At 36.1% G+C, this 15,136-nt stretch overlaps 1 protein-coding gene across 1 annotated transcript in view; it reads left to right on the plus strand.

Moving 5' to 3' along the window:
- Nucleotides 1-15,136, plus strand: part of LOC150041609 (putative MAGE domain-containing protein MAGEA13P) — a 132,123-nt gene that overhangs the window by 51,428 nt on the left and 65,559 nt on the right. The gene's annotated exons all lie outside the window — the stretch shown is intronic.

Genomic DNA, 15,136 nt, shown 5'->3' on the forward strand with positions numbered 1-15,136 from the left:
AGCTCTTTCTACCTGTACAGCCTTGAGAAACGGCTCATTTTACCTGCAGGTTTCTCTCTCCTTGGCTACCTTGTGAAATCTGTTATCTTTTAATACTCAAGCTACACTTGCTTCAGAAAACTCTCCAGTAATATTCAAAGACTGCTTCTATTTCTCATCCACCTCTAACATTTAGAAAAAAGTCAGTGCTAGAGGTGGAACTCTGGGCCTTGTGTGTAATAGGCAAAAGGGCCTTGTGCATAGTAAGTAAATGCACTATCATTCACCAGTACACCAGCTCTTTCCCTTTTACATTTATTTTTAAAATAAATTTTCATAATATTGCACAAGTTAGCCTTAAAATCACAATTCTCCTGCCCCCACTTCCCAAGGGATAGAATTACAGGCATATGCTACCCCAATGATGTCTAGCCTTTGTAAAAAGTTTTATTTTAAAGTATATTTACATTTACAGAAGAATTGCCAAAATAGCAATTTTATAAATATGTTAATATCCTAAAGAATAAATATTTTGTAAAGTCACCTAATTAATAGTAACATTATTTTAATATTACTAATTGAAGTGCAAACTTTAGATTCCACCAGTTTGTCCACCAACATTCTTCTTCATTCCAGGGTCAAATTAAAGATTGTTGGTTACATTTACTTATGTCTTATTAGTCTCCTCTAATGTACAATAGTGATTTAATCTTTCCTTTTTTTCATGACATTGACACTTTTGAAGAGTACTGGTCAGGTATTTTTTATTTATGGTTTATATTAAAGAATTTATTAACATTGATTTTTATATCATATTTTAAATGACGTATTTAACAAACAAGTATTCAAGAAGGGAATCTCTATAGACAATCACTGGCACTTAGAGTTTAGAACATAATTAAAATTAGGCTGAGGGTTTGTATGTCATAGATACATCTTAATCTATATAATCAAACATTATGTCTATAGAGTCATAGATTTTTATGTCTATGTAGTTGTGTTTATATTTCCAGTACCATGTCCATACCATTTTTAAGAATGTCATATTTCTATCTGATATTTGTTAGAAGTGAGTCACTAAAATATAGTCCACAATGAGGAGTAGAATCTCCATCCTTAGAGGGCTGAGTTTCAATGATTCTGCAGATGTTTGTTAGAACCACCAGAGCAAATAGTAGATACTTTGATGAAAGCTTTGAGGTTATATTCAATTTTTCTTCAAAGTTAGTCTTCAAACTTTATCTAAATAATATTCTAAGTTTATATTTACCTTAGTTTTAATGAAGAAGCTTTTTCTTTTCACTTACCTCACAATCATTTAGTTATATCAAAAAGATGACTTGGGCCTTTGCTTTGTGCTTTGCATTATAATCCAATAATACTACAACTTATTTTCTTGTTCACACTTTCAAGTATCAGACATAGGTCAATTTTCATTTGGCTATTGTCACTTTGATACCACTTTCAGAATGTTATTACATTTTACCAGGTATGTGTTCATCTCGGGCCATTAGATTATTAATTTTTGATGTCATTTATTTACTTTGTTTCCTCAGTGCAGAAAATGGTGCCTGGTGAACTAATTAGAGACACAGAGAGATGAGAATGGAGGGTTTATTATTAAAAAAGGAAGAAGAAAACAATCACTTCAGGCTTAACCAAGCCACGTGATGTCACAGGAAGTGTGTATCCAAATTTATTTGAAGTTCAGTCTTGCAGGTAGGAAATATGCTTTGTGAAGTATACATAGAAGCAGGTAATATGGCTTCCCAAACAAAAGATACTCACAATCACCTGTGAATACAAAGTTCTCACTGATATGCCAGAAAGCTACATTCCACGCATAATAGAGAGATTGGTAGTAACTTTTGAATCAGGCTATTCAGCTAATCAGAACATTTGACTAATCAGTTCAATGTGTTAAGATGCATCCGCCTTATATCTGTGTCTCTGACATTCATTTTCATTTTGATTGACATTATTCACAGAGAAAAAGGCAGTAATTTGCAGAATTTTAGAGTATCTCCAATTTCCATCCTTTGTTGCATGCAGTAAGGATCAGCAATCCCAGCTTCTTGACAGAAAGCATAAAGAGTCTGAAGGCCAAGCTGTATGAAATGCAGCCAGTTGCTTTTGGTTTCTTGTTAGTTATTTTTTTTGCCAGTCCTGGGCCTTAAACTCAGGGCCTGGGCACTGTCCTTGGCCTTTCTCAAGGCTCTACCACTTGAACCTCAGCACCACTACCGGCTTTTTTCTATACATGTGGTACCAAGGAATCGAACCTGAGTCCTCGTACATGCTAGCCAAACACTCTACCAGTAGGCCAAACTCCTGGCCCCTTGTTAGTTATTAAAGAGCAAGACAACTCAGTACTTAAGATAACCCATAGTTTCCCTATCCATTTAAAAAGTAATCAGTGATACTTTTACATTAATCATACAGTATATGAATCATACAGTAGGATTTCCTTGTGATATTTACACTCATGCATATAATGTACTTTAATAAGAAATCCAGAAGGAAATATAATCATTTATCCTGGGGTAATGTGAAATTTCTCCAGAATTATAGCTGAAAAGGCCATGAAGTGAATAAAATATGAACTGGAACCTTTTCTCTTCTTCCTTTATGCATGACCTTCAATATATAACTTGTAGGTGCAAAAATAGAGGTTTGTGCACAAATTAATGGTATAAGCTCCAACTTAGGTAGTTTTGTTAAATCCCCTAATATATTATTTGGTGTTCAGGAATGTTGTCTTGCAACCTTCCCATCTTCCAGCCTTTCCTCTTGCAATTCTAAATTCTTGTTTAGAATGCAGTAAATACCTGGTACTGTCTTCATCCCAAATATAGGAATCTTTATTAACCTTATTTCATAACCCTCCTATAGCCTTTCTATTTTGTATTGAATCATATTAAATGGCTTCCAAAAGTTTCAAAGTATTACTAATTGGAAAATCCTCTCAAAAATCAAACAGCCTTCTTGTACTTATTTCCCATTCTTTAAATCATCCCTTTGGGTCTCTTGATGATACACCATGTTCTAAGAGCTTGTTCTAGTAAATTGGGATGAAATCTCCCGTGTTTGTCTCTCTGTAGCCATGTTGTTTCCTGATCAAGTGTTCCAAGTTGTTTTTATCAATGAAAGAAGTTAAAATGAAAACCTCATTTCTCACCAGGGAGAATGCCAAAAAGAAAAACTGGACACATGGAAACTTCTCATCTCAATAGCCTGATTAGAATGTAGGGATTAGATTAGAGTGTTTTTTTTGGCTTCTAAATAACAGAGATCAAATACCACATTGCTTTAGGAGCAATAATGCTTCCTCTACATGCAACCTCTCCCCAGTTAGACTGATGGAGGAGAATCTTGTGGTATTAGACTTTCCATCAGCCAGACTGGCTACAACAGCACTGAGAATCCTACAAGCTAACAATAAATAGCAAAACATATTCTAGACACCTATAAATTGATCTGCCTTAGCTAGCCATTGGAGAGACTGGTTCCTTGCCATAATCTCTGCCTCCAGAACTGCCATCTGATCGGAATAACTGAAAATAAATTTGATAACCTGACAGGATATTTATTTCTAAATATCTATGAGGAAATTATAAGAAATTACTGAAAATTATTCAATGTGGTCAGTGAGGCAAGAAAGAGATTACAAAGCTTAAACTGTGTTTTTCTAGGCATCAGGCAAGCTTCATCAATAAGGAATACAACATGTAACAACAAGGTGAACCAGAGGGCACTCCCAAGGCTCATCATTAAAATAATTTCCCTCCCTTAAATTTGTAGGCAAATTGTTCAGGATGTGAATACTACAAGTTTCCTTACGGAATGAGTCTCCGACTAAGGGGACAAGGTCAGGCAGTGTCACGCTGATTTGGATAATAAGACTTGAAAATGAAATAGATGGGGTTAGCCATCTGTGGAAATCTTTTCAGAAGCAACCAACCCTAAGATATGACTTGAAAATGTGTGCTAATGAAATGAAGACAAGTCCCTAAAATTTCCACAGGAAGATGCCAATCAAAATATCACATAGTTAGGATCTGCAGTAATGTTAGAATTGTTAATTAGATTGAGTATTGCATATCCTTACTTGCTGAGCAATCTTGGGAAATTCTTTGACCTCTTTGAGACTCAGTTTAAATTTTTATCTGCTACACAATAAAGGCTTGTCTCATGATAAAATTGCTACATTACATCAAAATGATTACAAAGTGATTTATACATGATTAAATTGCCTAACCATTAGTTTGATGATATTTTAAAAAGTGACAGAAGTATGTGTAAATGGAGAATTAAAATGTGTGTTCCCCTTAACTGTAATTGTGACGAGGTTTCTCTGCTTGCTTTAGAAATATATTAAAGTTCTCTGCTTACCTTCCTTAACCCTCAAAAGCATACTTTATCATCTCTATGATTTGTCACCTGAAATCCACATTCATCTCATAGTCATTCTTATCACTGGAAGACAAATTTCTTTCCTTCTCTTGCCAAATACTTCACTTTTATATTGTGGTGCACCATCCACTTTTGCAAATACGGTTATATGACTTAAAAGGGAGAAATCGTGCTATACTTTTGCCCTAATAGCTTTCTCATTTGTACTCACAGTTCTGGTTTGTTTCTTGTGCCTTCAAACACAAATGCATATAAAATATTTTTCAAGCAGGGCTATGCAACTTACAGAGGAGAAAGCATGCTGTACTCATGCCCTAATAGTTTTTTCTCTTTTCCTCACAGTTCCATTTTGCTTATTACTTTCACAAATACATAGGCATGTAAAATATACCATGTCCATAGTATGTACCATAGTATGATTAGTTTCAATAACCTCAGCCTTTGATCTAAGCCTCTTTCAGACAAATACTATGTAGCTTCATTTGGTTCATTTTAGGTCTATTGTACAATCTCTTGAGCTTTCCTCTGTATTTGGGGACTGATGCTTCTATAGTCTAAGGAAATCATCAAATATCTATTTCCTGTGATAATTTTCATGTGATTCCTTAATTGAGTTCAAGTATATACTCAGTTTCTCTACATTCTTTCTGCTACTATCAACTGTTTTATAAACCCTATTGTAAAACCATTGACTACTCAAGATTGTCCTATATTGGCAACATATCATTGTTATACTTAGTACATTTAGATTGCTTTGGGAAACACTTGTGACAATGTATTGCATTGGAAACAACACTATACACAGTGTCAAGGGAACTGAGTGCAGGTTTCATCAATGATTAGCTATTGAATTTCAGAAAATTCACTTTGTTTTTTTAAATAAATCACTTTATTTGTTAAACTTTGTTTTCTCTTCTGGAAATATTGGGATTCTTATTTTTGTCTGCTTATTTTATAGAGCATTTACAAAGGTATTGTAGCATCCTGCACTTATAACACCCATAGTCTTTATTGTCTTGTGCTTTCTTTGCTATCATACATGTCTTATCCACAAAACAGCAATTTCCCAAGGACAGAACCCCAAACCTAGCAGAAATATAGGCTGATATTTGGCTTTGGAAAGAATGAGAATGTGAAAGAATAAGGCACTGGTTACAACAGTGAGCCACAAGTATGAAAACCTATTCAAAAATATTTCGAAATGTCCCACTGAGACAAGTCTTGCATGCATCTGAGTTGCCATTTTATGTGCAGGATAAGACATTCTGAGGATCAAAGTATATTGTCTAAGGTTGTGCAATGAATTGGTGATGGAGAAAAGAGGCAACCTCAGTGATTAGGCTCTTACTGCAATGAATTCTCTACTGCAGTACCTTGTTTGGTTTTGCTGTGAGTATCATTAATCTTATCGATTGGAATTTTCAATTCTTTTCCCCTGACCTGTGTGGGATGAAGTAGAAATGATGCTCATCTTAGCCTGGGCTTGGGCTTTTTAAAATCCTAAGAAAGTATAAAAACCAGGGGATAGTGTCTAAGTCCCAATATTCAGCCTTTTTATCAGTTTGATTTTTAAATAATCAATTAGGATAGTAAAATCAGTACAAAAAGCTACTTTTTAAACAGAGTACAGCTCAACAAGAAATTATAACCAAAGATCTGATGATAAAATGATTTGCAGAACTGACTACTATTTACAGATAACCAGAAAACTGACAAAAGCCAGGCTTCTTGAATCCACTTGACACTACATTCTTCTCAGGAAACCAATAACTTGCCTTTATTTTTATTAAGAAACTTCTACTTCTGCACTTATACAGCTAGAATGAATGCTAAAGGAGCAATAATCACCTTTATGAAACAAGTATAGGACAGATTTCAGGAGCCCTGAAATTACAATGTGGTGTCTCAATCAATTACTTTGAAATAGCAGCAGCTGCAGAGGTGTTGTTACCATAGAAACATAATACGCATAGCTTATAGAAGTGGACAACAGGACCTAAGCATCTCATGCACTTGTACTTGAAGATAGTTGAGAGTATCCTTATAACTCGTGCTACACACAAATATCCACTTTAATACACAGAGCACAATTTCTGAAATCCTCCTTGAGGCTCCCCTTTGGGACTATATACAGAAAGTATAATGAGTAGTCAAATAAGTACAGGCTCCATGAAAACTCTATTCAGGCCTCCATTCTGTGGTAGGTTGGGTAATTCTTCCAGCTTTACCTTTATACCTCTGTCTAAAAAGCTCATCATTTCTCATCTACTTTATTGCAGTAAACTCTTAGGTAGCCCCCTGTACTGTTTTTAGAGTATCTAGAATCCTTTCTTTATTCTGCTGTAGCTAGTATATGAAGACCATTTTTAGTGGTTCTCATATCCCTAAATTTATTTACAAAAATATATAATGCAGTTTCATTGACAAAATGGTTGTGAAGGTCTTCTTAAAATATTCCTGTTCCTAAGCATTCATCCAAAATACTGGTATTTTGAGAGCTCTGAGATGAGTGGAATACACATGTATTCAATTTGTTTACTGAGAGCATCTACACTTATTTAACATACTTTTACATACCACAGTTAACATGACCAAGCCATCACAATACCAATTCATCATTATCTACAGCATGTACCATTTTCTGAAAAATGATTGGGTAAAATATGAGTAATAGAATAATTTCTTAGATCCATGTTCACTTTTAGGTATAAGTGGACTAGAAAACCTTAGAAATTCTTTGAGTCATTGGCTTGAACATGTAAAAACTTATTTAAGAACCACTAGCTTTAAGGGGTACCCGTGGTTCACACCTGTACTCTAGCTACTTAGGAGGCAGAAAACTTTCCTACCTGGGCAGGAAAGCCCATGAGACTTATTTCCAATTAAGTATCAAAAAAAAAACAAAAGTGGATCTGTGACTCAAGTGATAGAGCACTAGTATTGAGCAAAAAACTTCCAAGACAGTGTTCAGGCCCCTAGTTAAAGCCCTAGTACCAACATGGATACAACCAAAACCACAAAGAAACACTTATTGAATATTTCTAGGTCTGCCCCAAATTGAACACGATTCCCAAATAACTCTGCCCCAACTATATTTACAAACACAACCTCCTCTATTATCTACATTCTATACCACAGTGATACATTTACTATATTCAGTGAATCTCCATAGACACATAGCTACAACTCTAAGCACCTAGAGTTTGTTCTTGGGAAAAAAATCTTAAGATTTTACTATGGAATATAGTTCTTTGCCAATTTTTTAGCCTCTATTAGGATAATATTTTCATTTGAAATAGCAACACTGCGAATTTCATTTCTAAGAATTAACTTTTCAACACACAATAAGGCCCCTGATAATGAATGAACTTTGCCATGCCGTGAACTTGTTTAATACAGGCACACATTAGGGAATTATTTTTTCTCGTTATTAAAATTTCCCACAGAGCTGAACACTACTTCTTTCCTTCAGTCTAGGCATAATGACAATATACAGTACACAAACAGAAGAGATAGGTTCTAAGTATCTGAGGAATGATAGAAGTTGACCAAATTAAGGAGTAAAAGAGTTAAATAATCTATGATATGAATCATAACTCCTATACCCAGTCACATGTGATTAGCCCTAACTACCATGTAACATTATTTCGAGAAAAGGTACTTCAGGAAATGATTAAAGTTAAATGAAATTGTAAATATAAATATGTAATACAAAGAAACTAATGAACTTAGATGAAGAAGAAACTTGACCGCCCTCTCTCCATGTGGAAACACACCATGAGAAAACTGTTATCTACTAGCCAGGACTCTAGCCAGGTTGGTACCCCAGTCTCAAACTTCAAACCTCCAGAACTGTTAGAAACCAAGTATCTGTTGATAAACCACTCCATTTGTGGTAAGTTGTTAGAGTGTCCTGAGCTGTGAATATGGTGGCAAAGCAGAGAGAAGAGCTCTTGAAAAGGTAAAGTAGCCATGGTGTGGTGGCTCACTCTTGTAATCCTAGCTACTCAGGAGGCTGGGATCTGAGGATCAAAGTTCAAAGCCAGCAATGGCTTTGATAAGTGAAAAAGAAGAAGCAATAAAGGAGGCCATAATAAAGGTTTTTCAAAGAAAGATGGATGAATTCATAGAATCCACAAATAAAAAGGTGATCGAACTCCAGCAAATGTTCAAAGAAAATAAAGCTACTGAGCTAACCACTCAAATGGAAATCAAGGAGCTAAAGAAATCCATACATGATCTAAAAGAAGAGATGCAAGGCATCAAAAATGAGCAATTAGAAGCAAGGGAGATGAAAAATAAAGTAGATAGCTTTGATAGCAGGTTAGACAATGCAGAGGAGAGAATTTCTGGGGCTGAAGATAATTTAGTTATTATAGAGAAAGAACAGAAAATGAGTCAATCCAAATCTAGGAAAAATGAGAGAGTGCTTCAGGAGGTCCAAGATACAATTAGGAAGCCTAATTTAAGGCTAATTGGTATTGAGGAGGGCGTGGAGAAAGAGGTCAATGGTATTGGAAATATACTTCAGGGAATCATCTCAGAGAATTTCCCAAACATCCAGAAGGGCAGGCCCATCCAGATCCAAGAAGCTTTTAGAACCCCAAACAGACCTGACCAGAAAAGAACATCCCACCTCCACATCGTAATCCGAACTGGATCAATAGAAACCAAAAAAAGGATCCTAAAGGCAGCCAGGGAAAAGGGTTCAGTAACCTATAAAGGCAAACCAATGAGAATAACCCCAGATTTCTCAGCAGAGACCATGCAAGCAAGAAGTGACTGGAAGCATATATGTCACACCCTTAAGTCAAATAACTACCAACCAAGAATCCTGTACCCAGCTAAGCTTTCATTCATAACTGAGGGAACAATAAAAACATTCCATTCCAGGGAAAAGCTGCAACAATATGTCGCAACAAAACCAACACTACAGAGAATTCTGAAAGATGTTCTATACATAGAAAACCAAAATAAATGCAATATAGGGAAAGAAATGGCACCTAAACAGCATACCATCTAAGGACCACAAGAACTGTCAAGACACAGGCCCAAATAAAAGCTTTTAAAAATGGTAGGACCTAATAAATATCTGTCAATCCTAACTCTCAATATCAATGGACTTAACTCTCCAATTAAACGGCATAGGCTGTCTAGTTGAATCAAAAAGCAAGAGCCATCGTTCTGCTTTCTTCAAGAGACACATCTTACCCAAAAAAACAATCATCTTCTGAAAGTGAGAGGTTGGAATATACTCTATCAAGCTAACGGCCCCATAAACAGGCTGGAGTTGCCATCCTCATATCAGATAAAATAGACTTCAAACTAAAATTAGTAAAAAAAGACAAAGAAGGTTACTACATTCTACTAAAGGGATCTTTCCTCCAGGAAGACATAACGATCCTAAATATTTACACACCCAATCCCGGAGCTCCAAACTTTATCAAGCAAACTTTACTTACACTGAAACCATACATAGATCGAAATACAGTGAGTGTCGGTGACTTTAACACACCACTCTCACCTATGGACAGATCAACAAGGCAAAAACTCAACAGAGAAACCTTAGAACTGAACAACTATATAGACCAACTAGATCTAACAGACATCTGCAGAATATCCCACCCAGCAACAACACAATATACGTTTTTCTCAGAAGCACATGGAACATTTTCCAAAATAGATCACATCTTAGGCCATAAAACAAACCTGGACAGATTCAGAAACACTGAAATTATTCCATGCACACTCTCAGACCACAAAGGCATCAAACTGGCACTGAACACACATCTCCACCAAAGAAAACCCTGTAACTCATGGAGAGTGAACAACACATTGTTGAATCACCAATGGGTCATCGAAGAGATCAGAACAGAAATTCAACAGTTTATGAAATTTAACAGTAAGGAGCACACAAAATACCAAATGCTTTGGGACACAGCAAAGGCAGTACTCAGAGGAAAATTTATAGCACTGAGTGCCTACAACAAGTTGGAAAAATTGCAAACCAACAAGTTAATGTCTCACCTTAAGATCCTGGAAAAAGAGCAACAAACCAACCCCAATCCCAGTAGAAGAAAGCAAATTATTAAAATAAAAGCAGAATTAAATGATTTGGAATCCAAAAAAACTATAGAAAGAATCAACAAAACAAGGAGTTGGTTCTTTGAAAGAATTAACAAAATTGACAAGCCCTTAGCAAATCTTACCAAAAAAAGAAGAGAGCATATCGAAATAAACAAAATCGCAGATGAAAATGGTAATATTACGACAGAAATTACCAAGATCCAGAATATCATGAGGGAATACTTCTCAAACCTTTACGCCAACAAATTTGAGAATCTAGAAGAAATGGATGAATTCCTAGCCAATATTAACATACCCACACTGAACTAAGAAGAACTAACCCAAGTAAACAGGCCTATTTCAAGCTCTGAAATAGAAATGGCAATTAGACAACTTCCACCTAAGAAAATCCCAGGGCCAGATGGATTCACAGCTGAATTCTATAAGGTCTTCAAAGCAGAGCTCACACCAATACTCCTCAAGCTCTTCAACGAAATTGAAAATGAAGGTTCCTTACCAAACTCATTCTATGAAGCCAGTATAACCCTCATCCCCAAACCAGACAGAGATTCATCAAAGAAAGAGAACTATAGACCTATTTCTTTGATGAACATCGATGCAAAACTTCTCAACAAAATACTGCCCAACCGTCTACAACAACTCATCAAAAAAATTATACACTATGATCAAACTGGATTCATCACGGGGAGGCAAAGCTGGTTCAACATACGCAAATCAATTAATATAATTCAACACATCAACAGGAGCAAGGACAAAAATCACATGATTGTCTCAATAGACGCGGAAAAGGCATTTGACAAGATCCAACACCCCTTTATGTTAAAAGCTCTGGAGAAACTAGGAATCCAAGGAACATTCCTCAATGTAATAAAGGCTGTGTATGACAAACCCACAGCTAGTATTATATTTATGGCGAAAAGCTAAAGCCATTCCCTCTAAAATCAGGAAGGAAACAAGGATGCCCACTCTCTCCACTCCTCTTTAACATAGTACTAGAATTCCTAGCCAGTGCAATAAGGCAAGAAGCAAGCATAAAGGGGATCCAAGTAGGGAAAGAGGAAATAAAACTATCCCTCTTTGCAGATGACATGATTCTGTATTTAAAGAATCCTATAGACTCTACTCCCAAGCTCCTTGAGCTGATTCAAAGCTTTGGAAGAGTAGCAGGCTATAAAATCAACCCTCAAAAATCAACTGCCTTCCTTTATGCCAACAGTGAGAGGAACGAGGCAATAATCAGGAAAGAAACTCCTTTCACAATAGCCTCAAAGAAAATAAAGTACCTAGGAATTAGCTTAACTAAGAATGTAAAGGACCTTTTTGATGAAAACTTTAAAACCCTAAAAAAGGAAATTAAAGCAGAACTAAGGAAATGGAAAAACCTCCCATGCTCTTGGATTGGAAGAATCAACATTGTGAAAATGACAATCTTGCCAAGAGCTATCTACAAATTCAATGCAATACCCATCAACATCCCAATGTCATTCTTTAAAGAAATAGAAGAGGCAATCCAAAATTTCATATGGAATAATAAAAGACCCCGTATAGCAAAAACACTTCTTAGCAGAAAGAACAGCGCTGGAGGAATTTCAATTCCAAACTTTAGACTCTATTACAGAGCTATAATTCTCAAAACAGCTTGGTACTGGCACAGGAACAGGCCTGAAGACCAATGGAATAGAACTGAGGACCCAGATATTAAACCACAGACCTATGGCCACCTAATCTTTGACAAGGGAGCCAAAAAAATAGAATGGAAGAAAGACAGCCTCTTCAACAAGTGGTGCTGGCAGAATTGGTTAAGCACCTGCAGAAAACTAAAGTTGGATCCTTCTTTGTCACCTTGCACTAGAATTAACTCCAAATGGATCAAAGACCTGGAGGTAAAAGATGACACACTGAAAACTTTACAAGAAGGAATAGGAGATACACTAGGCCTCCTTGGCACAGGTCGAAACTTTCTTTATAAGGACCAAGAATCACAACAAATCAGAGAAAGGCTGGATAAGTGGGACTGCATTAAACTGCAGAACTTTTGTATGGCAAAGGACATAGCTAGTAAACTAATCAGGAAGCCTACAGAGTGGGAGAAGATCTTCACCAACCAAACAACAGACAAAGGCCTCATACCTAAAATATATCACCAACTCAAAAAATTGAATCACTCCAAAACTAACCTCCAAAGTAACAACCATCCCATTAAAAATGGGCCAAAGACTTAAAGAGAGTCTTCTCTGAAGAAGAAATAAAAATGGCCTATAGACACATGAAGAAATGCTCAACATCTCTGGTCATAAAAGAAATGCAAATCAAAACAACTCTAAGATTCCACCTCATTCCAGTTAGAATGGCCAGGATCAAGAAAACTAATAACAACAGATGCTGGAGGGGATGTGGCCAGGAGGGATCACTACTACACTGTTGGTGGGAGTGCAAACTCGTTCAACCACTATGGAAAGCAGTGTGGCAGTGCCTCAAAAGACTAAACATAGAACTCCCCTATGACCCAGCAATTCCACTACTTGGCATTTACCCAACCATCCAGAAACAAGGACATACTAAATCCACTAGCACAACAATGTTCATTGCAGCACTATTCACCATAGCAAAGATATGGAACCAACCTAGATGTCCCTCAGTTGATGAGTGGATCAACAAGTTGTGGTATTTGTACACAATGGAATTCTATGCTGCTGTCAGAAAGAATGACATCGCCCCATTTGTTAGGAAATGGAAAGACTTAGAAAAAATCATATTAAGTGAAGTAAGCCAGACTCAAAGGAACTTAGGCTCAATGGTTTCCCTCATTCGTCATAATCAGTAGAAACCTTGGGCTCTACTAGCAGAGATCTGCAATAGAGCAAAATCTTGATACATAAGGCCATATAGTATGAAGCTAATTGAAAGGACCTCCAGGATATTGAAACAAAAGCCATATAATGAATGATTGTTGTCCTTAATGTACTATGTTGTCTCTCATCTCCTTTGCTGTCCCTTGGTTATCTCATATTGGTATAGTATCTCACTTTGTTATCTGATATATTGAATTTATTTGTATTTGGATATTTGAAATTTGATAGGGAAGGGGGGAAAACCAAGACGGGTGGGGGGTTTGGGGGGGGAGGGAAATGGGTACCAAGACATGTGAAAGGGTATCAATGTATGTGAATTAATGCACCTTCTATCTGGCAAATATCATGTAACCTTTTTATTAATTATAATAAAAAATATTATATAAAAAAGCCAGCAATGGCACAAAAGTCCATGAGACTCTTATCTCCAGTTAACTTCTAGAAAATGTAAAGTGGGGCTTGACTCAAGGGTGAGGTGGTAGCCTTGAGCTAAAGAGCTCAGGGACAGCACCCAGGCCCAGAGTTCAAGCTCCATGACCCACAAAAAAGGTAAAGTATTATAACTAAATGTTTTACAAAGATTAGTGAGTGGCACAAGACAATATGTTGGAAATGAACTTTACAATTTTAGGGGAAGGACTTGTGGGAAGGGAGAGCAGTTGAAAACAAGGGAGGTGAGAACAATATTTGACAAGAAATGAACTCATTACCTTATGTGTGCAACTGTAACCCCTCTGTACATTACCTTGACAATAAAATTGAATTTAAAAAATAACGCGAGCTTGAACAGGAAAATAAAGAGTAGTTAGGGAGAAGCCAGATTTCAAATGTCTTTTATTTCATCAAAAGAGATGCCAATTGGATTAATTCTAAAGATGTTCTTTCAGTAGTAGTTATGGAGTTTTATGAAAATTTTTCCAGAAAAAAAAGAAATAAGTCAGAAAGCCAGTGAAATTTCCAAGAATTACTAAGAAAAAATTTTGATCAAGGGTTACCTTAATTTTAGGAGCGGAATCTTTAGTGCCCACATTCCTTTCAAAAGAATTATCAAAATACCTCCTTACCTATTCCCTTAAGGCTAGTCTCTGTTCTTTCAACTTAGCCAACCAATTTATTCTATTGTAGCCAGAGTCCTAGATTCATGATTCCCAAAGTTTAGAGTTATATCAGAATGCTAAGCCCCTTTCCTAGGTATTCTGAGTTAACAGGTCTGAAAGTGGGCTAGAGAAGTTTCACTTTTAACAACTCGCAGATGGTATTTTTGCTGCCAGTTGTTGGACTACACTGAGGGCACACACTGATACAAAGACAAATCTGATTGGTTTCCCATTAAAATCTCTCATTTCCTTAGTGCTGCACATAATAGTTCTGTCTCAACCACTTAATCCTAGATTATCTGGTTCTTTCATTTTCCTTTAGATGTTTGCCTTATCTATCAGGTCTTTCTTTGTCAAACTGTTGGATGCATCTTATTCCTGCTTTCAATTTAATTCTTTCATCACTTTATAAGTTTATTTCAAATTCTAAACAGATCCATTAAATAAATTCCTGTGCATCTTTGAAAATCAGACTTATTTTAAAGAAATCCCCCTCTAACAATATGAAAGTTCTTTATTTGGATCGCTAAGGCATCTTGTAGTGATGCAATTAGACTTTCCATATAACATTGTCACTGCTATTTGATGTCCTCCTCTAGAGCATGATTATGTTGAAAGATAGATTATTATATTGCATTCCATTCATTTATTTGTTTTCTCATTTGCTAGTTCAGTGCTTGCACAGAGTAGAAGCTCAATTAAGTTTGA

Source organism: Megascapheus bottae, chromosome X (genome assembly GCF_031878675.1).
Source record: "Megascapheus bottae isolate mThoBot1 chromosome X, mThoBot2.hap1, whole genome shotgun sequence".
NCBI lineage: Eukaryota > Metazoa > Chordata > Mammalia > Rodentia > Geomyidae > Megascapheus > Megascapheus bottae.